The sequence below is a fragment of the Alligator sinensis genome, unplaced genomic scaffold, assembly GCF_000455745.1.
Source record: "Alligator sinensis unplaced genomic scaffold, ASM45574v1 scaffold20_2, whole genome shotgun sequence".
Lineage (NCBI taxonomy): Eukaryota > Metazoa > Chordata > Crocodylia > Alligatoridae > Alligator > Alligator sinensis.
In genome coordinates, this window is record NW_005842012.1 from 2,763,684 (window position 1) to 2,778,942 (window position 15,259).

General features: G+C 42.8%; 1 long non-coding RNA gene across 1 annotated transcript in view; it reads left to right on the forward strand.

Annotated features, from left to right (window-relative positions):
* The first annotated feature begins 8,561 nt into the window (after window positions 1–8,561).
* The window catches only part of LOC112549985, an 18,038-nt gene continuing 11,340 nt past the window's right edge, over window positions 8,562–15,259 (forward strand). Inside the window, exon 1 of the long non-coding RNA XR_003093649.1 lies at window positions 8,562–8,761. This is a non-coding gene — a long non-coding RNA (uncharacterized LOC112549985). The remainder of the gene's footprint in view (window positions 8,762–15,259) is intronic.

Sequence of the window (15,259 nt, forward strand, 5' to 3'; positions counted from 1 at the left end):
CTGCCCTTGTTAACATTGTTACAATGTATAACTTACTTCTGAAACTAAACACATTTAGTTGAAAGGTGAGGAGTATAAAATATAAGCTACAAAAGTAATGCTATGGCACACAAATAGATAAAAATACCAAAATACATGGGGAGATACAAAATGCACACATACAAATTTTAAAACACAATTCCTTATCTTAAAGTGAAAGAAAGAGGAAGGAAGAAAAGGTAGAAGAGGAAAAACATATTCAAGGAGGGGAGAGCAACTGCAGGCAAGAAGAAAACGGGGCTTTCTGCTACATTATCAAGGTGAGGACCCCTCTCTAATCACAGTGTCCTGCCAGTGCCTGGCCATACCCCCTCAGCCCTGTGCAAGGGAAGGGAGGGCTTCTCTAGCACCCCTCCTACCTCCCTATTTCTAGCCTGAGCCACTGCAGGCATGTGCCTGCATTTCTGGGATGTCTGTCTGGTTACAAAACTGATTTAGCCTAGCCAAGTTAGACTAACCTGAAAAGATTGAATCAATTCAGGCACAGGCTTTTTGAATGTCTGTCCCTAGCAAAGGTGACCCAAGTCTGACCAGGGAAAAGGGACACTGATACCAGGATCCCCACAGGGCTCCTTGATAGCCTACCTAGGGGCAAGCTATCACAGAGCCAGTTTCCTCCCTTGGAGGGAAAGCAGAGGACTGTGGGAAATAGGGTGTCCTCACCACCCTAGAGAAGTATACAGTTGTTCAAACTGGTATGGCAGAAGATTGATATTTCTGATTAGTGGTCCTCTCCTTTTCTTGTGGAAGAGCCAGTACTATTCCACAAGTAATTCCTTCACCAGCTGGATTTTTTTTTTTCTAGAAGAAACACTTTTCTCCCATCACACATTTAACATCTGTGCATAACAACAGGTAGAAGGCAGGGTTGAGATGCATCTTGTAGACCAGAAAAGCTCAACCCTTAGCCTGTGGACCAGTTCTGGCCCCTGGAGCTATGTCATCCAGCCCATGGGGCTCCCCATGGATCCAAAATGTTGTCATCGAGGGAGAAGTGGCAGCATCAATTGCTGCTCCACAGCTGCCATATTACCAAACCTATGGGGAGTCAAATAGGCCAGCTAGATTAGGTATGCAGGGTGGCATAACACTGATCCAGGCACAAAGGGCAGCATGGGGCCTGACCAGGCCATGTGGGGCCTCATCCCAGCATGCAGGGTTGAGCAGAGGCAGCATGGGGCCCAATCCCACCATACAGGGACAGGTAGAGGCAGTGCAGGGCCTAACCCCAGCATGTGAGGCCTGATCCAGCCTGGACTGGCTCCGTGACACTCATCTGGCCTGTGGGGCCAAAACACTGAACACTGCTGTTATAGACTAACTGAATCAGAAATGCATAAGTTTTCATGAGCACAAGCTCATAGGTGAATTGCTTTAGTGGTACCCACAGGCTGTGTTAACAGCACAACCCATCTTAACAACAATGCCTTCACTTGAAGATCAGAGAAAAGACTTCATGTTCAAGGAGGTGGTGGTTTTGTATCTCTGAAAGAGATGCCAAAGATCTAAATCATACAAGCCTTTTCTGTTTACAAAGCAAATGATACATCTCTGTGCAGGGTTTGACTGAGAGAAGCAACTTTATTTTGCTTTCCCAGAACAAGCATAGCGTTTAACAAGGTTGTCACAGGCAAAGTCTCTGTGTGTCACAGGCAAAGTCTCTGTGCATGTGTGCAGCATTCACAATCTTTGTCTGTCAGATCTAGATCTAGATCTATATATATCCCCACCTCAGTATTTAGGTGTGTCAGTGCATATCTGTATTATTACATAGGTGTGTCTGGGCCCGAGCCAGGGAGATGCTTGGAGATGGTTTGTTCCGTCTAACTCCTCTGCATTTTGTAGTATTGTACTATCCATTAAACTATTGGTAACTGTACCCACACTATCCCATACTCTGCCACATCTACAACCACTGACAATATACTTACAGTTTTATTGGTATATGGATAACTACAACTACACCCTATTCTGTTTTCTTTCTATGGGTACTGAATCTACAGAGCCTTGCTCACAAGAAAAGTCATATTGACAACAGGATTCGTCACAAGAGTGAGCATTTGCAGGCATGTGCCTTTGGGTTCATCTAATGTTATTCTTCAAAACATGTCATGAGTCCAGGGATAGGGCTTAGGAGATCCAAAGCTTGGATCTTCAGCTTGGCCAGAAATTTTTAGGCTGTATTTTGCTTTCTATTTTAGCTGCGCCTGAGTTAATGCCAGTATGAGCCTCCAGAAACAAGGGAAGAAATGCTGTACATATTCCAAAACCCAATCTAAGTATACTCTGTGTCAGATAGGAAACATAGTCCTACAATACATTGCAGAATAGAAAAATAATAGAAATGTGTTGTTTTGATACATAAAAAATGTTAATGCTTGAACAACTAGCATATCATATGCTTAGGATAAACATTTTAAATCTGTAAACCCACTGGACACTTAACAAAACATCTGTTCTCCTTCAACCTTGATTTGTGTAAAAATGCAGATGGTGGTCCCTTTAGCTTCTGTGCTACAGATTTCCCAATCAGGCTTTTGAAGGTTTAATGACAAAGAACTCCTCACAAATTAAACAGTATAATTAGAATGCAGCCCTGCTATTGAGGAGTTAAATAAAAGGAAACTTGGATAGTATACATTTAATCCAATAAGAATCCCTGAAATAACAGCTTAAAAATAAAATGAAACATAGTTAATCACTTATTTCTTTTGGTAATGCACTAATTTAAATAGACATGCATTATAGTTGCAGTATTGTACATATAATGCTGCCAAGAGTAGAATGAATGATACATCTTGAATTTTAAGGCCATTTCCAGCAGTTGCTTTGGTCTCTGATTTGTGTAATTAATAAGATGCAGAAAGTATGGGACTTAAAATCTCTGGGTGCCAGCCACTGAAAGGGGTTTGCTTTGTGGAGAATAGCTGTTTCTCTTTTCTTCCATATTTCCTGCACTATTGAGCACTATTCCATTATAGGAAAAAGTGATAGAATTTTACAGATATTAAGGCCTAGATTCCTGGGCAGGGCAGGCTAGTCTTAGTCCAAGGTTGGGAGATGGGGTAATACTGAGACACTATGGCCTGCACCTAGCTCCTGCATAAGTTGGAGCAACCTTAAAGTTCCTCAACTTATACAGTCACTTATAGTCAGCTAGGCTAAGGCAGGCATTCAGAAAGCCTGAGACTGAATTGATTTGATCTTTGCAGGTTAGTCTAACCTACCTAGGTTGAACTGGTTTGCAACTGCACAAACATTCCCTCCAGGCTGAAGAAATGTAGACACATGCCTGCAGTGGCTCAGGCTAGAGGCCAGGGAGCACTAGAGAAGCTGTCCCTTCCCTTCCCTTTCATAGCGCTGAGCAGAGGGGGGGCATGGCCAGGCCCCAGCAGGACCTCTCATTAGGGAGGGGTGTAAACCCCACCCTGCCTGCACCCTTCCAGGCTTTTACCCATTCACTGCTTAAGGGGCAGGAGTGTTGCCAGACCCCAGCCCTGGGCTAGCAGTCTGAAGCAAAGGGGGTATGTGCAGTGCATGCATCTGCTCATGATACAGAGCTTTTCAATCTCCCTCTTCCTGCTTCTTTATATGGTCTGCAAACCTGACAGATGAGGAACCCAGCAGGATGCTGATAACACAGCATTTATCAAACCATCAAAAAAACAAAAGCCTCCCTCATTAATTCAAGTTCTTTGGAAACAGCTTTTTTCCCAGGAAGGAATGGAGGGACATTACCAGCTGACCTCTTGATTAGCTCCAAAAAGCAGTAATGGGACACTGTTCTTTTGGCCTGTCCCAGTGAAACTGGAGATACAGACACCTCTCAGCATTAGCTAGCATACCACATGCCTAGAGTCCATGGGGCTGGGGTCCATGCTGTGGGAGAAGGGAGGGAAGGGGAAATCCCTGCTTGAGCAGTCAGCAGCGGGGGACGGGGGGTAAGGCAGGGGGAAGCAAGGCAGACCCTGCTGTGCCTACAGTTTCCACTGGAGCTCTGGTTAGGGAGCAGAGGGGAGGAGCCAGCCCTGTTTTCTGGAATAGACAGCAAAGCCCAGAGCTGCAAAGCATCTGGGATGCTGGGGGACTCGGGTTTAACTTAAACCAGGATAGGGTCTGGGACAGACATTGCATAAACTTATTTGACCCAAATCAGTTAAGTCTCATACTACATTCAACCAGGTTTATCTTAAACCAGTTTCAGCCATTTTGAAACTGGTTTATGTGCACTGAACTTATGTTCTATTACAGGTTTAAACCGGTTTCTGATCAATTAAATTGGTTTGTGTAAGGTCTGAACCTAGCCCTTGATACTGTGATCTCAGCCACACCCACTACACTGGCCATACTGACATCAACACTACCACTTTCTCTCATCTATATTCTAGCCTTCCTAATTTCATTTCAAATGTGCTCCTGAATCAGCACATTTATTTTGGATAATCAGATTCCCTTGTAAACTGCTTAGCACTCAGCTAGGTTTCCTCATTGCACTTCATTTCACACCATTTTACCCTAAATGCTCCCCTTCATCTTTCAAAAGAGCATTTACAACTTTATTCTAATTTTTCCAAAGTCAATACTAATTCTTCTTTCTTTTTTAAATCCAAGCCAGGCGATCAAATACATTATGACTGATGAACCAGACAAATTCCAACAAAGATAATTATATTCTGCCTAGCTAAATTATCTGTGTAGCTTTAACTGGGAAATAGTATCTTCACTTCCTACACAAACAACTGTATATTATTTTATTCCTATTGAGTATTACAGCTAGTTGCATTTTGGGGGGCCAGGATGTGATGCAACTGAAGTGTACCTTGTCTGTAAAGGAGTTTGAATTCCTGTATGATGAAAGCTGCCACAAGACAACACTCAAAAAGGCAGTTTTTTTTTACTGCTATATGATGGCATTTGTACAAACAATAGCCAAAAGAAGCAATCAATGGGTTTTCATATTCATGGGACAAAAGAGATATAGATTAGCATATAAACAACACATTATGGGCTAGATTCTGGTATGAAATGGGAGTAACTTTAATTAATTTACTGCAAACTTACCTCACGTGACTGAGTTCAGAGCCTGGTTCAATATACAGCTGTGAACATCCCAGTCTCCCTGGTCAGGCCTGGGGACTCAGTTCCAAATATCTACTGGAAGCTGTGGAGGATGTGACCTGTCACAGAATTCAGGCCCCTGGACCCTGATGGATATGGCCATCAGTGATAGCCCCCAGATCTGCACAGCTCCAAATGCAGCTGCACAGCAGTAGCTTCTGGCTCAGGAGCCCTAATAGTCTGGATCAATCCAGGGCCCAGAGTGAGTGTGACATCCATGACCCAAGTAATTCCTTTGTGTTCAACAAGTAGCTTACACTTAAGTTTGTGGTGCTACCACCCACTATCCATGTAACAGACTGATGATTAGGCCAATAACCCAGAAAATGGGAGACCTAGCTTCAATTGCTCTTCTGCTTAAGTGTGGGGGAAGGAGGAGGGAGCATGAAAGCAAACACACAGGGTGTTTATACACGTGCTCTGGGAGTGGGGTCGGGGCGCATTAATTAAAGCGGCTCCAAGAGCTGTTCTAATTAAAGTGCCTAGAACCTCACATGTATCAGCATCCCTGTGTTGAAAAATGGTGGTGGGGGTGCTTTAACTAAAGCTGGAATGAGGCTGCTCTGACATGCTTATAGCACACTTACAGTGTGTCGGAGCAGCCTTGCTACATGTGTATAGGTGCCCACAGTTCCCACTTTCCAGGACAGTTCCCTAGTCAATAATCTAGAAATAAACATAGCTACTATAGAGAAAGAAGTTCAAGAATTCTGGTGCCTAAAGGAAAGCAAGAAGGAGGAAGACTGACTTTGTACTCAGGGGAGGGCACTGTCTTGTTAAATGAGACTTCTGTCCCCCATCCAGGGATTACTTAGGCATTTTGCATTAGAGGAGTCATTAGATAAACTTAATTAGCTGCACTGGAAGCAGGGATCAGAGCTCAGGATATCCACCCCAGAGGATAGCACTTTCCTTTCAGGGCTACAGAAGCAGGGCCTCTTGCTTGCTCTCCTTCTAGCCCCATGATTCTTGCATTTCTGTCTGCACAAAGGTCTAACATAAAGGGTGGAACATGCCCTTAGTCCAGCCTTTAATGGGCTGGTGACAAGGGCACTCTCATGGAAGATGTGGGTTTGAGCATCCTTAGGCTAAGGACGCCCAGGAGCCTAGATTTCCCACTTCCTTTACTCTGATCACTCAGCTCTTGTGCGAATATGGGCACTTTCCATATTTTTGCATCGTATCCCTTTGCATGAAAGGGATGCTAAACTCAATGTACAATGTGTGCTAAACATGCTCTGAGCACACCTACCAGAACAGGCTTCTGTAGGAGAATGGGGTTCTTCAGAGGTATGAATCACTAACAGCCTCAAGCACCTAAACCTTTTATTCAGCCATGATGGTTATCAGTTCTGACCATGTGTAGTAGTTGAATTGTGTCCAAGTAAGTTTTTACTAGGCAGGATAGGGTAGATGCCTTGCCCTCTTAAGTACCTAAGCAATTAGGTGGGGAGTTATGAACCTATCAATAGAAATCTGAAATAAGAAAATGGGAATTTGGGGTTATGGCCACGGCTATTTGTGGTAGAAAACCCAGATCTGCAAGTGAATTCCCCATGGGACTTGAACACTTGTTCAGTAGTGCTGGTTTTATTTCTACAGACACACAGACTTGGTTTAGTGCAGTGATTAGCTAAGGCCTCTGGTAATTTCCTGAACTGTACCTCTTCCCTTTCCTTTCATATCACACCTCAGAAAGTGAAGCTGACCAGATAAATAGTGCAAATTAATATATTTCTTCACAGAAGGTGTATTACCTACACTCTCATTCTCCAAAGTATCTGCTTTCCTCCAGTGTAGTTGGCTGCCTCACTCAAAAGTGCAAGCCAAAACATCTGCAAGTCAGTAATGTGCTGTCCATTATCTGCAGCACACAGCTCATGGGGGTTCCCTAAATTATGGTCCTAAGGAAACTGGGAGGGAGGAAGGAAGAAGGGTAAAAAACAAATCTCATACGGTTTTAGTAAAACACCAATAGTATAATATCAACAGTGGGATCTGGAGTAGAAGTACAGCAACAAAACTAGCTGCTTTGGACTCGCACAGTGTCTATGAAGAACATCAAGTTAGGTGGACAAAAAGGGTCACAAGGCTTGAAATACATGAGAAAATAGGAAAAAAGAGTGGGCAAGTTACTACAAGCCTGAACCACCTTTTCCGTAAAAATAAACAAAGCATACAGGATGCCGAAGTAAGCATTAAACTGGAAGCTGATAGGGGAAGGCAGGGAAGCTATGAAAGACCAAGAATATCATAGTGAGAAGCCATTGGCAAAGATATAAGTGAGCTGAGAATTAAAAAGGCAAGAAGCACAAAAATAGACAATGGACAAGAGAGAAATGATTGATCTGACTTATGCACCACAAGGAACAAGGCAAAATAATATCGTATTTTAAATATTATCAGTCAGACTTTATGCTTCCCTCTAATGCACACTGATTTGTATAGAGACCTTCACAGAATAGAAACTAAGAGTTGACAGACCAACCTAGCACCATCATACACCTCTGGCAGGATATGAGAAGATAATTGGAGAGACAGCAGAAGAATAATTCTTGGACAAAAGGGTACTGAAAGATGATCCTGGAAGCAGGACAGAGAGAGGAGAGAGGAAATGCAAGGGAATATTCCAAACAGAGGGACTATCTGAAAGCAAGCACACAGCTAAGATTGGGAGGGGGAGATGAATGGAGGAGGGGACAGTATGCAGTTTATTCTGTCACAGGCTGCTTAAAGAATGTCCCTATAAAATCTTTTAAAACACCAAGAAATTCTTACTGCTCCAACACTATCAGCAATAACAATTTTCCTTACACAAGTTGCAACTTTCCAGAATTTTTGTCCAAGGTTAAACACACGCTTGACCAAGAGGGTAAGTCTGCACTACTTCTTGAAAGTCTTTGTGTTTGCTAAGTTGCTAGAGACAGAGCTCTGTGCCAGTATGACTGATATCTATGGAACTTAATAATTATATCCTTTCATCATGTTTTTGAACCATCCTATAGAAGAAATATAATTTGCCACTGAAGTCCACAAAGTACTGTGAAAAGACAAGAAGAAACTACTATTTCACCTGAAGTAGATGGGAAGCCAACACAGAAACTCTTGCTATTCTCCTCCTGTCTGTTTTTTCTGTTTTCCCTAAAAGTCCTTGATATTATGCCAGGGATACTAATGAAAATACTTTGGGACTACACTGTTTGGACAATTACTTCATTTAACTTAACCTGTAGTTCTATTTTGAAAAATGGCTAATAGCAAAAAGTGCAGCTTCTCACTTAACAGAAGTTTTTCCTGAGGGTGTGGACAGGCTGTTTACAAAGCTCTAACCAGCTGCACCTGGGAAACCCCCAGATAAGCACTAGGTTTGCACAGCTGGCACTGAGAGCCTAATTTGAAAACAAAGAGGCTATGGAGAGGTAACAGAAAGCAGCATTTGGCCTGCAGAACCTTTATTACTTGATGCTGTGCGAGAGGGAAAGAATCCAGCTTGACTCTACAGGTCCATTTAAAAAATGTGGGTTGAACTAATTTTCATATGAAAAACCAGTCATGAACAAAGAGCCCCACAACGTGATGACTGATGTGACCCAGGTCCCAGGAGGTACTTCCAGAGCTTTGTTCCTAATACAGTTTGCACAATTTCTTTGCAGAGTGAAATTGCACTTAAAATACTTGTCTGGACCTCTTTCAGGTGCCAGGTGGATTAGATAACATTAACATCCCCTGGAATCCAAATCAGTTATTTCACTCCTAGGAAGAGATATAGCAGGGAACTGCAGTGAAGCTATAGAAGTTTCACCAGTATAAGTGAAAGGGAAAGGAAGTCAAGCACAGCTTCTTGAAAAGGAAATGTAGATTGAATAAAGATAAAATTGCTTCACATCCAGAACAAAACAGAATGTGCTACATAGCTTGTGATAGCAGATTTATCATAATAAGAGCTCCTCATTCAGATGCTAATTATAGTCTTCATTCTATGTTATGGTATAGCAACAGATAAAACTAAACAGCTAGCCTAGAACTTTTGATCTCTCAAATTTCCATTTAAACTTTTACAGACATTTTGAATTAAAAAAGGGGGAAAGGTAGTAAAGCAACTAAAAGATTTTGTTCTCTCTGTTTTACTGAAAAATCCACTTTGAGAAATATTCTCCTTCCTCTCCCTTTCTCCCCCCTAGCCCCTTCTACCCCACCTCCCCCCAAAAGCTGTTTTTTCACAGAAGTAATGGTTGATTGAAGAAACAGTATGTGCAGGGCTGGATTAATGCATAGGCAAACTAGGCACATGCCTAGGGCCCTAAGTGAAGAAGGGGCCCAGTTGTGCTTATTTTATGTATTATAATTATTGAGTGAAAAAAGTAAATATACAATATTAAATAGGGGCCCATGAGTTTTTTTGCCTAGGGCCTACTAAAGGGTTAACCGAGACCTAATTGTGTGGTAATATATCTTAAAAGCATTCAACTTCATCCTGTAGCCACCCTTATGAAAAGGGTGCAGCCATCATTTGCATCTCTTCAATATTAAGACATAGGCGGGAAAACAAAAAATTTAAAAACAACTTAATAGTTGTGTTTGTAGCATAAAAATGAAAGAAGAAACATACAGCAAAAGTTCAAAAAGGCTCTTACCAGCAAGGAGAGAAGAGACACAGCAAGTAGCAATTAGGCTAGAATGGTTTCTTTAAGGTTGGACCTGATTGACTCAGACAAATTTAAAGGGCAAGTCCCTGAAAGTCAAGCTAGAGAAAAGAGGGTAAGTAAAGGGAAGGTAAGTGGGGACTAGGCATAAAAGAAAGGGTTTCCGAGACAGATTTTTTACATAAACCTGTAATAATGAAGCTCTTTTCCAATTATAAAATCTGGAGTTCCCTCCCTCTCCATTTAAATGCAATCTTGAAATAGTAACAAGTGTTTGGGTACTGAGAAGTGTGTAGTAACCCTACCAATCTGCTACCATCTCAGGCATTTGAGAAGCCATTATGTTCAGTAGTAATTTCAATTCTTAGAACAGAGCAAAGGAAAGCATAGCTGTTTGTTTGAGGCCAACTTGGAGATTTATATAGCACTGAATTGTGTTGTGTTGATACATGGTCAGGATGCTCTAATTTTGCTGGGGTCTGACCTGGGATTGAAGCCTCAGTGTGCAAGAAGGGTAAAGAACACTTCCTGATGTCAACCACATTAGATTCCCTTACCCATTTCCTTCGCTCTGGATCTGGTGGAGCACAGCCTCTATCAACAGAGAGCACGCACATGCTTAAGTCCCATTTAAGTTGATGAAACTTAAAAATGGAAGTACCTAAAACATATTTAAAGCTGTCCTGATTCAAGAAACTTTCGATCACTGAGGTTCAGGCTATGTTTTGTCTGCAGAACTTGACTCAAGGGCCACATCCATTTACAATGGCATGAAAATAACTGACAAAATATTGTGTGATTTGAAAATTTCTAAATTATTTAGTGTTGGTGGGAAAAGACATTTTCACTTACCCAACTTTTTCACTCTTATATTGGAAGGTCATTAATAATAAACCCATTCTTTAAATCAGCGGCTGTCCAGTTGGTGGCCCACAGGCTGCATGCAGCTTGCAAGGGATTCATTTGCAGACCCAGTGGCTCCCAAGAGCTACTGATCTCCCCCATTGCTCCTGCTGCAGAGCAGAAGGGGACTGTGAGGTCCCCCTTCCTCCTTCAGCTTCCACTTCCAGAGTAACCTAGACAAATTGGAGGTTTGGGCCAAAAGGAATCTCATGGGCATGAAATGTTCTCTGTCCAAGTTTGCGGATGATACTAAATTGTGGGGGGAAGTGAACACTCCGGAGGGTAGTGAATGATTGCAGGCAGACCTGCACAGGTTGGAAAAGTGGGCAGAACACAATAGGATGTAGTACCAGAAGGACAAATGCAGAGTGCTGCGCCTAGGGCATAAAAGTATCTAGCACACCTACTGCCTCGGGAATGACCCTCTCAGCAGCACAGAGGCGGAAAGGGATCTCGGAATCATAGTGGACTCCAAGATGAACATGAGTCATCAGCGTGACAAAATCATCAACAAAGTTAATCATACTTGATCATGTATCAGCCGATGCATGACAAATAGAACCAAGGAGGTGATACCTCCCCTCTATGCAGCATCAGTCAGATCACAGTTGGAGTACTGTGTCCAGTTTTGGACACCGCACTTCAAGAAGGATGTGGATAATCTCGAGAGGGTCCAGAGGAGGGCCACTCATATGGTTAAGGGTTTGCAGACCAAGTCCTATGAGGAGAGACTAAGGGACCTGGACCTCTTCAGCCTCCGCAAAAGAAGGCTGAGAGGTGATCTTGTGGCTACTTACAAATGCATTAGGTGCGCGCAACAAGGAACCAAAGATACTCGGTTCACCAGGGCGCCTCTTGGGTTAACAAGGAAAAATGGTCACAAACTGACAAAGCAGCTTTAAGCTAGACATCAGGAAAAACTTCTTCACGGTGAGGGTGGCCAAAACTTGGAATGGGCTTCCAAGGGAGGTGGTGCTCTCTCCTACTTGGGGTTCTTTAGGAAATGGCTGGATAGGCATCTGGCTGGGGTCACCTACCCCAGCATTCTTTCCTGCCCAGGTAGGGGGTCGGACTCGATGATCTGTTGAGGTCCCTTCTGACCCTAGCATCTATGAATCCATGAGATTCAACAAGCACAACTGCAAAGTCCTTCACTTAGGGCGGAACAATCCCATGCACCCATACAGGCTGGGGACTGACTGTCTGGGCAGCAGCACTGCAAAAAAGTACCTGGGGGTTACAGTAGACAAAATGAATATGAGCCATCAGTGTGCCCTTGTTGCCAAGAAGGCTAACAGCATACTGGCCTGCATTTGTAGGAGTTTTGCCAGTAGGTCAAGGGAAGTGATTATTCCCCTCTATTCAGCACTGGCCAGGCCATATCTGGAGTAGTGTGTTCAGAGAGAGTCCAGTGGAGGGCAACAAAAATGGTTCAGGGACTGGGGCACATGACTTATGAGGAAAGACGGAGGAAACTGGGCTTATTTAGTCTAGAGAAGAGAAGAGTGAGGGGGAATTTAATAGCAGCCTTCAATTACCTGAAGGGAGGTTCAAAAGAGGATGGAGCTGAACTGTTCTCAGTGGTGGCAGATGTCAGAACAAGGAGCAACGGTGTCAAGTTGCAAGGAAAGTTTAAGTTAGATATTAGGAAGAATTTTCTCACTAGGAGGGTAGTAGACATTGGAACAGGTTACCCAGAGAGGTGGTGGAAGCTCCATCCTTGGAGGTTTTCAAGACCCGGTTAGACAAAGCTTTGTCTGGGATGATCTAGTTGGGATGGTCCGCTTTGAGCAGGGGCTTGGACTAGATGACCTCCTGAAGTCCCTTCCAACCTTAATTTTCTGTGATTCTTCCTGCCCTTGACTGAGGGGACAGTGAAACGGCCTGTGGTGCAGCAGGGAGGCACCCATATGGTGTGTAGTTTAGGGGGTAGTAGCTCAAGTTGGTTCAGTTTGCATGGTGTGTGGCCCTTGGCCGCTTAGAAATTGAACAGCTCTGCTTTAAATTAAAAAAAGTACCAAAATATTTTACTCAGCAGTTTACCATACAGTTTTATTGTAATTGATAACATAACATTCATGACATGCCTGATAAAATAGTGATACCCACTATCAGTACGGTTTTGCTCAGCTGTCCACTGTAGCTTTAAGCAAGTTGATAACCAACCAATAAAATAGGCATCTTCTTGATTTTTTTTTTTTTTTTTGTAATGTCTAAAACAACATCCCAGCAACAGACAAGTTAGGGTACAGTAGAGGCAGGCAATTATTTCAGGGGGGAGGGCCGCTTACTGAGTTACGCCAAGCTTTCGAGGGCCGCAATGGTAGCCCCACCCCTTGACAGATGCCCCTCCCCCAGTCACCATTTTATGACTGAAAATCCCAGCCCCTAACCCCGATCTTTGCTGACATAAGTCCCTCCCCTTTAAGCAAGGGGTTTTTGCCATCTCAAAACTAGAAAAATACCAAATTCTATTCTAAAATGCAAACATCTACAGCATTCATTAATTTGATTTCAAACCATATTTTTGTCCTGATTGTACACTACACAAACACAGGTTATGGAGTTGATTGCACAATAGCTTAAAATGAAGTCTTACTCTTGTATGTTGTGGGGGGTGGGTATAGGTTTGTGGGGGGCTGTGGGTGTGTGTCTATGGCATGAGAGAGTGGACACGTGTATGGTGGGGTGTGCGTGTGGGACTCAGGTTATGAACACACACACACTCTGCCCCTGCCTACACACACACTGTCCCTGCCTGCTTGCCCCCCCACCCCCCACAAACACCCCTACCAGTGCGGCCCCGTGCTCCTGGGTCCAGCAATGCAGCCAGCAGGCCTGTGGTGTTGGAGCAGGGCAGGGGCAGGAAGGGAGTGAAATGGCTGGGGGGGGGCAGAGCTAGGGTGGCTCTGTTGAGGCTCCCCCTGGGTCCTACTGCCCCTGGCTCTTGTCAGCTTTGACAGGCTGCCAGGGCAAATAAATATTAATTTTCAAAAAATTTTAGGTGCCCTGTGGGCCAGATAGAATGGCCTGGCAGTCTGAATCCAGCCTGTGAGCTGTATTTTGTCTGCCCCTGGGGTACAGTATATAACTGGCTGTAGGTCAATACTGAAGAATGAACTACAGAACTTCAGGATTAAAGTAAAATCAATAAGACGTTTAATTTCATACGATATTCATACATGACTTACCATTGTATGTCTCTTGTAGCAACAATAAACCCTAAAGAAATAGATGAAAAAGTCTTAGCTTTTCTTTGTCTTTCTTTCTTTTGGGGGGGGGGGTACGGAGGGGGGTGGGGGCAGAGGAAGCATTCACAAGTGACAGCAGACAGCTACTTTAGTCTGCTCTCCCAAGCAGACATTTAAAAGTCTTTGCTTAGAATACAGGTCCAATAATTCCAGACTGCTAAAATATCCCATATGATTTCTGTGATTTCTCCTTTTGTATGGGGTATGCAAGAATTAATAGAACACATTTAAAGCAAGGATGGAACTTGCTGAAATTCCTAATTTTTACTGCTAGTTTCCCTCTTATAGTAAAGGCCCTTTTGCTAACAGGTGAGGCGAGGATTTTGAAGTAATCATTTTAAGAAGCGCTGATGATATATTATTTTTCAGGGTATGAGGAGAGTTATGCATTTAGCTCTAAATGTGGATAACACTGAGCATCCACCATCACCCTGGTTCATCATAAAGTTCAGATATCTTTCTATGAGAAACAGCAGCAATATTTCAGTTCAGAGTCAAGGTAGATTACAATAGACACGAAAAGACTTGTGTTTTATTAAAGACACAGGAATGTACATTCCAAATGTGATGCTATCGGTTCTGAAGATTAATGCAAGCTAGTTCATCTGAGAGTGCTTTAGACATTATAAACAAAACTGAAGCTGCTGATAAACATGTAGAAGCTTTTAAAACAGGAAGAAAGCATATACTGAACTATGTTTATGAATTACTGAAACCAATATCATATACATTTAAACATGTAATAATGTTTCACACAAAAAGCAAGCATTAATTTACAGTAAATAAGTTTATTTGTATGCAGACAGAATAATATGTACAGACGGGGTCAACTGTGCTCCTGGAACACTAAGCAGTAACTCCTGTGAGATATCATCTTATAGCAGTTTTATTATACAAGTGTTGAATGTAGCAGGTGGTATGAACAATGCACATTAACACTAAGCAGGTAGTCGTATACATTTTACTCTTGAAATGTACAAATACAAGAAACAAAGGCCATAAATGCAATAGTACCTACACCTCCAAGACCCCCTCTTTTGTTTATAAATATGCACAAGTTCGTTATCTATTGGTGATTTGTAGATGTCTTTCCTGCTACCGTTCCTTGTCGACACATTGGCCATTTCCATCTCTGAGGCACTGAACTCAAAGTCTTTGATAAACTTCGGCACCGCTTCCACTGATTCAACTCAGTGTGCTCCTGCCCTTCATGTTCAAAACCAAAAAAAAGTATAAATAACACAAACAAGCTTGTGGACATTTTTCACAAGTTATTTGCAACCAATACTGTCGAAGCAGCTGAAC